The sequence below is a fragment of the Lasioglossum baleicum genome, chromosome 2 (assembly GCF_051020765.1).
Source record: "Lasioglossum baleicum chromosome 2, iyLasBale1, whole genome shotgun sequence".
In the NCBI taxonomy this organism is placed as follows: Eukaryota; Metazoa; Arthropoda; class Insecta; order Hymenoptera; family Halictidae; genus Lasioglossum; species Lasioglossum baleicum.
The window spans coordinates 2,480,638-2,495,595 of NC_134930.1; positions in this window are offsets into that span (position 1 = coordinate 2,480,638).

Genomic DNA, 14,958 nt, shown 5'->3' on the forward strand with positions numbered 1-14,958 from the left:
TATAAATTATATTTATATTTATTTACTGTTGATATTGTTGGGATGGTTCAGATAGACTTCCACACAACTCACGTTATTCACTTTAGTGATATTATGAATATACTTTATTATATTACTTTATTATATTGCACAGCTTTACAAACGTGTTCACTCGACGGGTACTCTTTTTCCTACACACATCCTTCTCCTCACGCACGTACCTCTCAGATGGCGCAGTCATCACATACATCCATAGATAGTGTGTACAGTATGAATTTACCGCATACTTCAACACACCTCCTTAAATTCATACTACACATTCATTGTAACCTCAGCATTGTTCTAAACTTTTCGAATTTGTTTCTTCCTAGAGATTTTGTCAAAATATCCGCAATATTATTTTCCGACTCAACCTTAACTATATTGATTATTCCCCTTTCGTATGCTTCGTGAACAAAATGATAATGTACTTCTATATACTTTGAATTCTTGGTAAAATTTCCAAATTTCGCAATAGCAACTGCTCCTGAATTGTCTTCGTAAACATTTATTGGTTTTTCAATTTGAACTTTAAAATCTTTCAACAAATTTATCATTACTTTTAATTCGCTTACAGACTCTGACAAAGCAACATATTCAGCAGCTGTTGACGACTTAGTTACACTACCCTGTTTTCTGGATTTCCAGTACACCACATTTCCATACATCCTAATAACATACCCTGTTGTCGATTTTCTGTCTGTATCATCGCCAGCCCAGTCAGCATCAACAAAACAATCCATCATATCCGCATTCTCTTCCTTTTTATAAGTCAATTTGAGATCTTTAGTTAGGTACAAATATTTTAGGATTCTTAATGCGTATTTAAAATGTGTTTCATTATAGCTATTCTGATATCTACTCAAGTAGTTTACACTGTGACTCACATCTAATCTAGTCCCTGTACTAATATAGAGCAAAGCTCCAATTAAATTTCTAAACTTGATATCATCACATGCTGACTGTGTTGGTTCTAATTTCAAATTCTGTTCCATCGGAGTACAATATAGTTTCGCTTCCTTAATATTATATTTTCTCGCTAGTGATTCAATATAATCCTGTTGGTCTAAAGTCATTTCATGATTTTTATAATCATATCCGATGTTTATACCTAAATAAGTTTTCACTTCTCCTAAGTCTTTCATTGTAAATTTTTCTGACAATTTACTTTTAATGTTCTTTATGTTCTTTGCATGTTTACCACAAATCAGTAAGTCATCCACAAATATTATCAAATATACTATATCACATAGATCGTCCTTCATATACAGACAATAGTCATTTTCACTTTTCTTAAAGCCTAATTCTTTTACATATTTATCGAAGCACTCATACCAGGCCCTTGGACTTTCTCGCAGACCATACAACGCTTTTTCTAATTTGTACACTCTATCTGTACCATCCTCATAACCTATCGGTTGCTTAACATATACTTCCGATTTGATTTTTCCATTTAAAAAAGCTGTTTCTACATCCATTTGTATTATAATTAAACTATTTTGACAACAGTATGACAATAATAATTTAAGAGTTTGCATCCTAGCTACCGGAGAATATAAGTCTTCTAACACTTCATTTTGTTGAAAACCTCTAACTACAAGTCTCGCTTTCGTTCTGTTGTCGGATTTATGTGTGAAAATCCATTTTAAGTCTAAAACTTTCTTATCTCTAGGCCTTTGAACTAGTTTCCAGGTTTTATTTTTCTTTAAACAATTTATCTCCCTATCCATCGCTTGTTTCCATAGATCAGATTCATTGCTATTACATGCCTCCTCATAACTTATTGGACTATTTGCGCTTACGAAATTAACATAGATACAACTAGAATACGTTGAGCTTTCTCCATACCTTTCAGGCCTTTTCTTAACTCTTACTGACTTCCGCAATTCGTGTTCCTGTCTATTACTTTGATTATGAACAACTTCTCCATTTGAATTTATATCATTACCCTTGTCTGACTGATTTTGTCTTCTGATGTCATTGTTTAACTTTTCATTTTCATTTAAATCATCGTTATCATCTGAATCACTAATAGCCTTATTTTCATCATCATCCCCGCTATATCCTATCAAATTTACACTTTCTTCAATGACATCAACATGTCTTGCTATAATAACTTTATTGTTGATCAAAATTCTATATCCGACGCTATCATATCCTAATAATATCCCTAAATCAGCTTTTCTATCCCACTTTGACTTCCTTTTTTCTTCTGGTACCCGTACGAAAACTCTACTCCCATATAAACGTAGATTGCTTATATTCGGTTTCTTTCCAGTTAATATTTCATATGGAGTCTTATTTTTTAACGTATTTGCCAATGTTCTGTTTTTTAAGTATGACGCAGTTTTAATTACTTCAGGCCAAAATCTATCATTCACTTTCGCCTCAGATAACAAACATCTTGCCGTGTCCATTATCGTCCTATTGTACCTCTCCGCTGTACCATTTAATTGATGTACATACGGAGGGCAAGGTTCCACAGAAATACCCTTTTCTCTCGCTAACCTATAAAGATCTTTGTTTAGGTACTCTTTACCGTTATCACACCTCAACCTTTTGATTCTACTTCCGGTTATATTTTCAACAGTATTAATATAATCAATGAAACATTCATAAACTTCAACTTTTGATTTTAATGTATATACTCTAGCGGCTTTACTGTAGTCATCAATGAATGATAAAAAGTATTTTTCTCCATTATACCCAGTGGTATTATGGGGACCATTCAAGTCTGTATGTACTATTTCCAAAAGCTCATTGGCTCTTGTTCTTTTATTTTCAAACGGTAAATTGTGCATCTTATTTTTTATACAAGTACCACACCTCAAGAATTCAGACTCTAGTTCATCTGGTATGCCATCAACTAGTTTATTCTTGCACATAATATCTAAATAATTGAAATTAACATGTCCTAGAATTCTATGATACTTTTCTTTTACTGTCATATTTTCATTGCTCTTTGTAGTTACATTACACTCTTTATTTTTTATATAGCTTCTCATTTTATATAAACCATTTTCTTTCAATGCGATTGCGATCAACTCGTTTTGTTCATTATAAATTTTTGAAGTATCACCTACTGAAACTACTTTATTTCTCTTCGTAACTTTTGCAAAGCTAATCAAGTTTCGATCCATTTCTTTCACATAGAATACGTTTGACATTTTAATTCCCATTTCATTTCCATGAACAATGAAATAATTCTGAATACTACCAATTTTTGTAGCGTGCAACAATCTACCATCTCCTATTTTTACGTTAATGGGTGTTTTTAAATTTATATAATCAGAAAAATATCGATCATTATTAGTGATATGATCCGTACACCCGCTGTCTAGTACCCAATCAATTCTATTACTGTCACAGTTATTTACTTCTACATTCATACTTTTATTTTGCGACTTACTTTCTATTTCTGTGTAAAATAACCCTGCATTACTCGTACGATTATTCTCACTGTTCCGTTGACTCGTATCCGGCTGTCGATTGCCGTCGTTGCGTTGCTGCCAACCGCTTCCTCGCTGAACATAACCTCGCTGTCCATAACCTCGTTGAACATAACCTCGTTGAACGTAGCCTCGTTGAATGTAACCTCGCTGTCCACCGCGACCTCTCGCGCCGTCGCTGCGGTGCTCCTGGGTCTGATGAACACCTCCTTGCCAATATGCCGCACTACTAGCGCCACTTGTTCCAGGATTCCCTCTCGACCACGTGTTCTTGCAATTAATTTTCAAATGTCCCGGTTTTCCACATCCAAAGCATGTTCTTTCTTGATTTCTCCTTTCAGTTTTGAACACACTCGCTTTACTTTGATTTTCGCTATTTTCTCCTTTTTCTCTCATTTCCCACATTGTTATTTTATTTTTAATAAATTCACAAGTTTGATCCGTCTCTTGCATAGCGTCTATTAAATCTCCAATGTAACTTAACGAGTCTGGCAACGTCCGTAGCATGTAGTTTAATTTTTCCTTTTCGTTCACCGTTGCTCCTGAGTTTTTCAGTTCATTTATCAATTTCTCAAAATCGGTGAAGAATGTACTCGAGTCCTCATAATTCTTTAACTTGATCTTTTCCAATCTATTTCTCACGCATATCTGTAGAGCCGTCGATTCCTTTAAATAAATTTTATCAAACTTTTCCATAATGCCGTAAGCTGTATCTTCGTCACTGACAAATTCCATTTGTTCATTTGAGATACCACTATATATGTAGTTCATTGCTTTCAGATTGTTCTCATCCCATGTATCTTGATTATCCGTCATTAGTCTTCCTCTTTTTGCTACTTCATCACATTTTTTCCATTTCAAAAATAACAATATTCTCTTCTTCCAAATATTGTAGTCTCTGCCATCGAACACTTGAATCTTTATCTTGTCTGCCATCTTTTCTTCTTCGTTCTCTTTCTTGGAACTTTCTCGAAAAATAAATTCTTTCAACCTCACTATTTTATATATCGCTTCCTTTGTAAGAGCTTCTAGATATTCTAACTTAATTTCCTTATCTGCTTCGCGAAACGTTTTACTCTTCTCGATATTTTTTTCTTCTTTTACCGATTCTTCTTTCGGACCACGTTTTCTCATAACCTCAAAACGTTAGATCGGTATTTACCATCGAAACCGTAAACCATGCTCTGCTACCATGTTGATATTGTTGGGATGGTTCAGATAGACTTCCACACAACTCACGTTATTCACTTTAGTGATATTATGAATATACTTTATTATATTACTTTATTATATTGCACAGCTTTACAAACGTGTTCACTCGACGGGTACTCTTTTTCCTACACACATCCTTCTCCTCACGCACGTACCTCTCAGATGGCGCAGTCATCACATACATCCATAGATAGTGTGTACAGTATGAATTTACCGCATACTTCAACATTTACAATTATAAATTATAAATTATTCATAATTATCAGAATCCGAATCTTCGCTTTCTACAAGTGAACGACATACCTGATACCAGAATGCGTATAATACATTCATTTTACTGCGGGAAAATTTACACACGTTATCTGACTAGGAGAAAATGTGAAACGTGTTTTTAAAATATATAAAAAGTAGATTAATTTTTTTTGTTAATAACTTTTTTATAAACAATGACCAGCGAGTAACACCATTACAACATTATTCGGGGTGCTGACCTGGACAACATATTAAAAAATCAGCGTGATCAGAGGGTGTTACCTTTTTGTAAATAATTATCAATGATATTAGAACATTAATTTTTATTTATTTAATCATATCTGTAATTTATGTAATATAAACATTCTTTTATTTATTCAACAACCGTAGTCAAATCTCATATATCTACAAGAGGATATTCGCGTACTCGGCTGCTGACCGGTACTTGCTACATATTTTGTTAAATAACTCTGATGTTCGCCGGAAGTCGCAAATTAGACTTATATAATATCAAAATATACTATCTTAGGAATAGACACAACCAAAATCACCGATACGTTCGGATACGTCTTTTTTTTTATCCTCTGGTAAAGATTAGGGAAACCTATAAAATTTTATTGTTTCATTTCAGGTCAATTATTATGTTGCATATAAGTATTACAAAATTTTTAAAGTTGAATTACAATTAGCCAACCCCTAGCCATTATTTCCTAAAAAAATTATTTCCTAGAAACGTGTTTTGTTCATATCACAACGTAAACAAGTTACGCTGAGAATTGATGTACTATTTGATCTTCCTAATATTCGCTTATAAGATTCCCTGCAACCAATTTTCTACTGCATTTTTAAAATTTTTGTTTTCAAAAAATGATTATTTGGACATTTTAACATAGTATGAACATAGTTTTGAATCGATATCAAGATGTGACTTTTTCGATTTTTGTCCATGGTTTGCGACACTGTGCGGCGCGGTGCACATTTTGCTATAACTTTTGATCTAAAAAAGATATCGAAGCGAAATTTGGATTAAATTTTTTTTTAAAAAACCGGGTTTAATGGTTCATCCTAAAATATGTTTTGTATTTCTTAAAAAATTTTTCTTGTTGATTTTTAAAGTTAAGGTAGTCCAGAAGGCCCCCAACACAAATTGATTTTTAGTCGAACCATGCTCAATAAACAATTACGAAAAAATTTATAAATATTCCACTTAATAGCACACATGATTGAGATTTTTTTCAGATTTTTCAGATTATGCAGACATGTTTAAAAAAATTGAAAATCTCGAAACATTCGAAGAAAATGCATATTTCGTATTGAACTTTTCGAGATACCAGTTTTATAAAAATTCATTAGTCCGATATTATTGAAACAATTGTCCTTAATTTTTCTCAGAATTTTTTATAAATTGTATCGTTGTTAAAAAATCAAAATCAATTTTTTCGATACTTCTTTGTTGATGTATTATGTAATACTGAATATTTTTATAATCAGAAAAATAATGTACAGACTTGATAATGCAATATAAAATATTTTATTTACTTTATATTTCAATATACATATGTGCACCACTCCTAACAATTTTGGTAATCACAATTATTGTAACGACATTTTACATATATCAGGTCGTTAAGTATGAAACTAGACAAATAAAACACAAATTTCAAACACATTTGTCAAGTTTCATACATCTCCGGTTACGAAAATCGATTTTAAATGGTCCCTGCCTTTCTGTAACATAACAAACAAAAAAAAATTAGTTAAAGTCATGATTGCAAAGTATAGAATAAAATATTAATGTATAACTTTATAGTATAGTGTTTGAGATTGGCTGCGCGTACCGCGAGATCGTGACGCACGATCCACCACGCAGCCCAGTGATTGGCTGCTCCGCTCGCCGTCGCGAGATCGATGATCGATCAGCAGCGCGCCGCGCGATAGGCTGTCGCCGTCGGATCGATTATCGACCTGCCTGGTGGAATTCCATTGGTCGAGATTTTCGATTAGCAGGTCATCGTTCCGACGGAGAGAGAAATTCGCTCTTCTGATCGATCGTCGAATCAATCGCTGATTAGCTTCGGTACGAAAGTCGCGCGTCGTCAGACCAGTCTTTTTCGGTTAACAGCATTCGTTTCTAACTACGTTCTCAGCACCGCTGCTGTGAACAATCACGTTCTTCCGGAACTACTTTATTCGATTCTTTATTGCTTCAGTCAATCATACAATTGTGCTGAACGTTGTACATAATTTGTATAAAATTTTGTTGAGACTACCGCCAGACGGAATAAAGTGTGCTCGTCCAAATTCGGTGAAGTTTATTGTCCCGTCTGATCTCAAACATATAGTTTATACTTATCTTTTCTTTGAAGTCATTCTCTTGAATCTGCTAATATTGATTTTAAAACCAGCGCTTTTGGATTGGCTTAGCGAGGTGAGGGCGATAGATTTCTCGTTGGAATCAAATCAAGTTCCACTAGATCAAGTGGAGCTTTGTTCCAGATGCCACGATTATTTGGAAGAGGCAGTTAGGGATGGAATGGCGGAAGTTGAGGTGTTCACCTTAAAGAAAAATTGCTTAAGGTTTTATGTGACCTTATGCAATGAATTGAGAAATCGTCTTCCTCATGATGATATTTTCCTCAGACAATTGACGGTCTTCAAATCGCCCGATTCCCTATTTAACAGCGACAGAGATTTAACTTTTCAAAATCTCGTAGCTGTCGCTAATAAATTAGGGAATTTGAGTGCCGTAGATCTACAAAAAGAGTGGGACTTCTTGTACTACGGCACTTCCCGGTCGCAGAGGGACCAATGGTCGAATCTGTCTTTTGACGATATGTGGGTAGACATCTGTAACCAAACAGACCCGAATCATGTTCTTCGTTTCCCCCTTTTAACTTCTCTAATAAACACGGTCAGATGTCTTCCGCACTCGAATGCCGAGGCCGAGCGAATTTTCTCTTTGCTTCCCGACATAAAATCTCGAAAAAGGAATAAAATAGGCGCTGGCCTATTAAATTCCATGTGTGTGGTGCGCACATCCTTGAAAGCTAGACAGGAGTCTAGTCGCACCATGTCTGTCGATGACAGACATTTATCCCTTATGTCGGGAAAGCATTTATATGAAAATTCATCGTCCTCGCAAAGTTATAATCAATTAACTTTGCACTCGTTTTCGAACTAGTGAGGTCGTGTTTTCTTCGTTAATCGTTCGATAGTTTAGTTCATATAGTAAACAGCTAACAGTATGGATGAAGAGAGTGGAAGAGATGAGAGAAAGGATGAGCAGCGGAACCGGGGGTCCAGAGTGTGTGATTGAGTGAAGAAGAATGTGTGAGGAATGAGTGAACGGTGTGCTCTCTCTCTCGTGTTTAAGTGTAAATTTAAGTTAAGAATGAAGAGTTAAGGAAGGTGAAGTTTGTAAGCGGAGCGGAGGTCCGCGTTTGTACCCCGAAATGGGAAATAAAATACTATTATTATTATTATTATTATTATAGTAAACAGCCTACAGTTTCTTTGTCGCGTTTTTAATACTTTTTAATGGGTTTTTAACATTTTTTTATCTTATTAGGAATTTATTTTAGTGAGTGTGTTACGTCCCGGAGTCTGACTTTCGCGAAAACTATCGTTCCGCGACCCATTCCCCTTACTGGACGCTCTCAAATGCGATACAACCTTTTGTCCACGCGGCACGTTACGTCCGACGTCTGACTGGGAACCACGACTTTCGCGAACATGCGTATTCTACTTAACGCTTACAGTAGATTCGCTCCAAAGCGGCGGACGAGAACAGAGATAACTGAGACGGCGCGAATCTTCGCAGGGAAATATCTAGCAACTTATCGGACAGTTGAGTATAGCGATCGGTGAAGACAGGCAGGCTTCCTTTATGCGAACTGCTTCCGTTGCTCGCTGACGGCTGCAGTCGAATCAGGCTGGATCGTCGTAGGAAGGACGATGATCCTCACTCGTCCTGGGAAGATCACGTCGTCGGTGATCCTCGGTTGGCGGGAGATACCCCGCTGTTGTCCTCCGTCCCGCGTTCGTTGACGCGCATGAGCTTTCGTAATTGATAGCGACGAACGCGAATTGAATAGGAAAGCGCGAGGATGTAGGGAGAAGAACTAAGCGAGACTCACTTATTAAATTAATAACTGGGAATATATTTGTAACGTATGAAATGAAATTATAATGAACTAGAAGCGCGTGATATAGCAGGACCGCTAAAAGGCGGATGAGAGCGAGGACTCGTCGGAGTCCGGACCGGGACATCCAGGAGGCGACGAGCCTCGCTGGAGTCTTGAACGAACGTGTCAGACTGGCTGTCCGAATTGAACTGAACTACTGAACTCTTTTTAGGATCGTGAGGTCGAATACATAGGTGTCTTATTTTCTACCGGATGTCTCGTTAGACATAACGCTATGGATGTTATGAGAAGCGCGCGATTAATGATTACGGTGAATGCTACGTGATACTGCTACGGGGAATACATTAAGATATGATTATTATACAAGGGTTAAGATAAGAATGGGTATATGGTATGAGGTGAGAATCGGATCTGATGAACGGAGCGAAGTATGACTACTTATAACTAATCAATATTCTTAATAATTACGGTTACAATATCCTACTCTTATTGGCTATGCTTATAACCTATGGCAACACGTCGGCAGACGTGACACCTCACCCCTTGGGGAAATAATTTTCGGCACGAAAATTATTTCTCGTCCTCGGAGTCGAACGTCGCGGTTCAACGTAACGTTTCATAAAATGTCGTCTTGGACTCGCATCGTCAAACATGTCGGACGAGTCGTAATCCATCGTAGAGGAAATAGGGAAGGGTTGACGCGTCATCGTCTTCGCTGAAAATGTACATCGCTTGCGGCTTATCGGTTGTAACACAAACATCTTAGATTTCGGAGAGTTTACAATATGCATGTTACGCTTCGCGGCTATCGCTCTAAATGTAAACGTTTTTGATTTCACGGGTTTCGGTTTCGTGCGAATGACTCGGTCTGTCTTGTATAAGCGGTCGCTGGAGAGGTGAGATTTATCGTGATTATCGCGCGTTGAACTTCGAATATTTCTCTTCTTGCTGAGATGGTCGGTACTAATTATGTCCGTGACCTCGTCGCAGCGGGAATCGAGAGAATATGAATTGGAAAGAGAATTAGATGAATTGGGACGAAGATTTAGGATTTTTAGATTTGGATTGGACTTGGGATACGCGTTGGTATCTAAAATGGAAGAATCGAGATTCAACAATGAATTCGGTTTTGAATTCGAAATAGAAATTGAATCTGAATTTGAATGATACTTGTTCGTGTCGGAATTAGTAGAATTGAGATTCAACGATGAGTTCTGCTTTGAACTCGAAATAGAAATTGAATCTGAATTGGAATGATACTTGTTCGTATCGGAATTAGTAGAATTGAGATTCAACGATGAGTTCTGCTTTGAACTCGAAATAGAAATTGAATCTGAATTTGAATGATTCGCTCGCGAATCTGGATGCTCATGGGCATTTGATATAGTAGACTTAGAATTTGAAATTGGGATTGAATTTGAAATAGAATTCGTAAATTCTGACTCCGGATCGGCGATTTCCACGATACTTTCTACTTCCTCCAGCTCCATGTTCGGCGTGGAGAGTTCGATCGGTTCGCTCGTGGTGTTGACGCTCTGTATGTACGCTTTACCGTCGGAGATGCGCTTTGAACAATTCGGAATTATAACGCCGGGCGCGATTTCGCATTTTCGCAGGTAACCTATCCTAGGTACGGCGGCGTTCATCGCTGTGTATACCGCGGCTCGCGGTTCGGTATGGCAACTCTCGCGTGAGATAAAAGGAAACTCGTTTCCTTGCCATGTCATGCACCGGTTTCTATACGAAATGTCTGCGCCTTGGACTAAGAACGCAGATCCAAGAACTCCTTCGGATGGAATTGCAGATGAATCTGGCACAACTTGAAATTCTACGGGCGTACCAGATATTGTTAAACATACGGATCCTACAGTCGACACGATTTCGTCGGTAATGCCAGACATTAGAATTTTATTTCCCGTGTCGATTACAATATCGGGCTTTAATACTGAGGCTCTGATCAGGTTCGGTTCTGATCCTGTGTCTAGCATGATCTTAATATCTTTCATCAACTCGGGGATCATAACAATTATATGCGGGATTGCGGTATTGTCGCTGAGAGTTATTCTCGTTACTCTCTGGCCCTTTCTGTGCTCGGCTCGGTCGCGATTATTCAAGCGAATCGTTTGAGAGGTGCCTCCTGTCGTGGACTCGCGGCGGACAGGAGGCTTGGTCCGTTTCCCGACCGTTCGGTTTCGCGTTTGCGGCATTCGTAAATATCATGCTCGGACGTCTCGCAATAATTGCAGTACTTTGCTGGTGCAAAAGAGCTCGCGTAATCATCTTCGCGGCGTTGGGAGGAGGTGTACGCATCGTGATATGACTCGAGATGACATTCTCCGCGTGGTCTGTTTGAAAACAGGTCGGCACGCGTGCGATAAGGAGAGTCGTCGCGTGGCCCATCGTGGTATCGGTCCGGGCGATAACGGTCGTCGCGATAGCGCTCGGGTGTCGGACTACGGTCGACTCTGAAGTTGCGATATTGTTGTGCCGAAGAATCCCTATCGTATGAAAATGCGTATACGTCGGATTGGCGACTTCGGTAGGAAGAATATGATTGATCGAATCTCGGGTTCGACTGTGGGTGCTGCGGCGACGTCATCCTATCGGGGGTTCTGTCGCGTGACGCGTCCGAAAATCGTACTCGTTCGTCGAATCGTTCGTAACGATCTCTGTCTATTTCGGCCTCTTTATATAATTCTATCGCTTCATTGAATACGTGATTCAGTGATTCGTGTCGAAGGCACCGGATTTCACTTCGGAGGTTCGGGATTAACCCGCGGATGAAACTATCTATCGTGAGATCGTCTACGTTCGCTATGTTCGGTCGATCGCGATCGCAGTCGAGGATCGCGGCGCGGAGATCTTTTACGCGGCAAATGTAATCGAGAATATGCTCGTTTTGCCGCATGAAAATATTTGCCATCTGACCTCGGTAGTGGTCGACGGTGTGACAGGTGCCGAAAACGTCTTTGAGACGGTTGCACAGTTCGGTTACTGTTTCGACGTTTTCGTCTTCGATTGCGGTATACGCGATTCCGCGGAGTTTAATGATAATCAATTTCGACAGCGTTCTTTCCGCATGTCGAGGAACGAGATCGCGGGCGCGCTTGCAGGCTCGCGTGAATTGCAGCACAGAAATGTTCGTGCCATCGAATGAAGGAATCGAATCTATTGCGGCTTTTATAACTAGTCGCGAATCTTCTCGCTCAGGCGAGTAATCTCTACGAGTTGGCATCGGATCGTCTTGAAGAGGCTTTGCTAACAGGTGCAACGGAAAGTTAATCAAATTTTCTGTTCGCTGAGAACGCGTGTTTCTCGTTGGGTTCGCCCTTTCGTCGTGGTGGTTGATCGATCCCACCGCTGCCACCAATTTGTTACGTCCCGGAGTCTGACTTTCGCGAAAACTATCGTTCCGCGACCCATTCCCCTTACTGGACGCTCTCAAATGCGATACAACCTTTTGTCCACGCGGCACGTTACGTCCGACGTCTGACTGGGAACCACGACTTTCGCGAACATGCGTATTCTACTTAACGCTTACAGTAGATTCGCTCCAAAGCGGCGGACGAGAACAGAGATAACTGAGACGGCGCGAATCTTCGCAGGGAAATATCTAGCAACTTATCGGACAGTTGAGTATAGCGATCGGTGAAGACAGGCAGGCTTCCTTTATGCGAACTGCTTCCGTTGCTCGCTGACGGCTGCAGTCGAATCAGGCTGGATCGTCGTAGGAAGGACGATGATCCTCACTCGTCCTGGGAAGATCACGTCGTCGGTGATCCTCGGTTGGCGGGAGATACCCCGCTGTTGTCCTCCGTCCCGCGTTCGTTGACGCGCATGAGCTTTCGTAATTGATAGCGACGAACGCGAATTGAATAGGAAAGCGCGAGGATGTAGGGAGAAGAACTAAGCGAGACTCACTTATTAAATTAATAACTGGGAATATATTTGTAACGTATGAAATGAAATTATAATGAACTAGAAGCGCGTGATATAGCAGGACCGCTAAAAGGCGGATGAGAGCGAGGACTCGTCGGAGTCCGGACCGGGACATCCAGGAGGCGACGAGCCTCGCTGGAGTCTTGAACGAACGTGTCAGACTGGCTGTCCGAATTGAACTGAACTACTGAACTCTTTTTAGGATCGTGAGGTCGAATACATAGGTGTCTTATTTTCTACCGGATGTCTCGTTAGACATAACGCTATGGATGTTATGAGAAGCGCGCGATTAATGATTACGGTGAATGCTACGTGATACTGCTACGGGGAATACATTAAGATATGATTATTATACAAGGGTTAAGATAAGAATGGGTATATGGTATGAGGTGAGAATCGGATCTGATGAACGGAGCGAAGTATGACTACTTATAACTAATCAATATTCTTAATAATTACGGTTACAATATCCTACTCTTATTGGCTATGCTTATAACCTATGGCAACACGTCGGCAGACGTGACAGTGACCATATTCATCGATAAAAAAGGATAAGTATACGTTACTATTTATATTGAGTCCTACAAGATTGCAATTAGATTTACGATTTTAATTATGTCTACTTTTTCTTTTAATATAGCAACGCGTGGGTGTCAGCGGTAATGAAATAGCAGATTCAAGAATGACTTCAAAGAAAAGCGAAGTGTATCGTTACATTAATATTTCATTCTGTAAGTACTTTGTACTTATAACTTTAACTATGTGTTTTTTTTATGTTGTAGAAAGGCAGATTTAAAATCGCGATAACGTAAAATCAATATTAGCAGATTCAAGAATGACTTCAAAGAAAAGAGAAGTGTATCATTACATTAATATTTCATTCTGTAAGTACTTTGTAATTATACCTTTGACTATGTGTTTTTTTATGTTGTAGAAAGGCAGAGGACCATTTAAAATCGATTTTCGTAACCGGAGATGTATGAAACTTGACAAATGTGTTTGAAATTTGTGTTTTATTTGTCTAGTTTCATACTTAACGACCTGATATATGTAAAATGTCGTTACAATAATTGTGATTACCAAAATTGTTAGGAGTGGTGCACATATGTATATTGAAATATAAAGTAAATAAAATATTTTATATTGCATTATCAAGTCTGTACATTATTTTTCTGATTATAAAAATATTCAGTATTACATAATACATCAACAAAGAAGTATCGAAAAAATTGATTTTGATTTTTTAACAACGATACAATTTATAAAAAATTCTGAGAAAAATTAAGGACAATTGTTTCAATAATATCGGACTAATGAATTTTTATAAAACTGGTATCTCGAAAAGTTCAATACGAAATATGCATTTTCTTCGAATGTTTCGAGATTTTCAATTTTTTTAAACATGTCTGCATAATCTGAAAAATCTGAAAAAAATCTCAATCATGTGTGCTATTAAGTGGAATATTTATAAATTTTTTCGTAATTGTTTATTGAGCATGGTTCGACTAAAAATCAATTTGTGTTGGGGGCCTTCTGGACTACCTTAACTTTAAAAATCAACAAGAAAAATTTTTTAAGAAATACAAAACATATTTTAGGATGAACCATTAAACCCGGTTTTTAAAAAAAAAATTTAGTCCAAATTTCGCTTCGATATCTTTTTTAGATCAAAAGTTATAGCAAAATGTGCACCGCGCCGCGCCGCGCCGCGCCGTCCCGGGATTCAAATGCGCGCCGTCTCCAGATCCCGACTTTCCGACTCGTGCTTCCGAAACTTCGGCAACATGAAAATTGGTGAAAATCGAAGGAACGCGTCGCCGACGCGTTCGGTGGAGCAGGTAGTCACACGGACATGGTAGAGGTACGCTTGTTGTGTAGCGCGCGTGCAATCGAGCATGCACTCACACGGGCAGAGTAGAAGTACGTTCGTGTGTAGCGCGTGC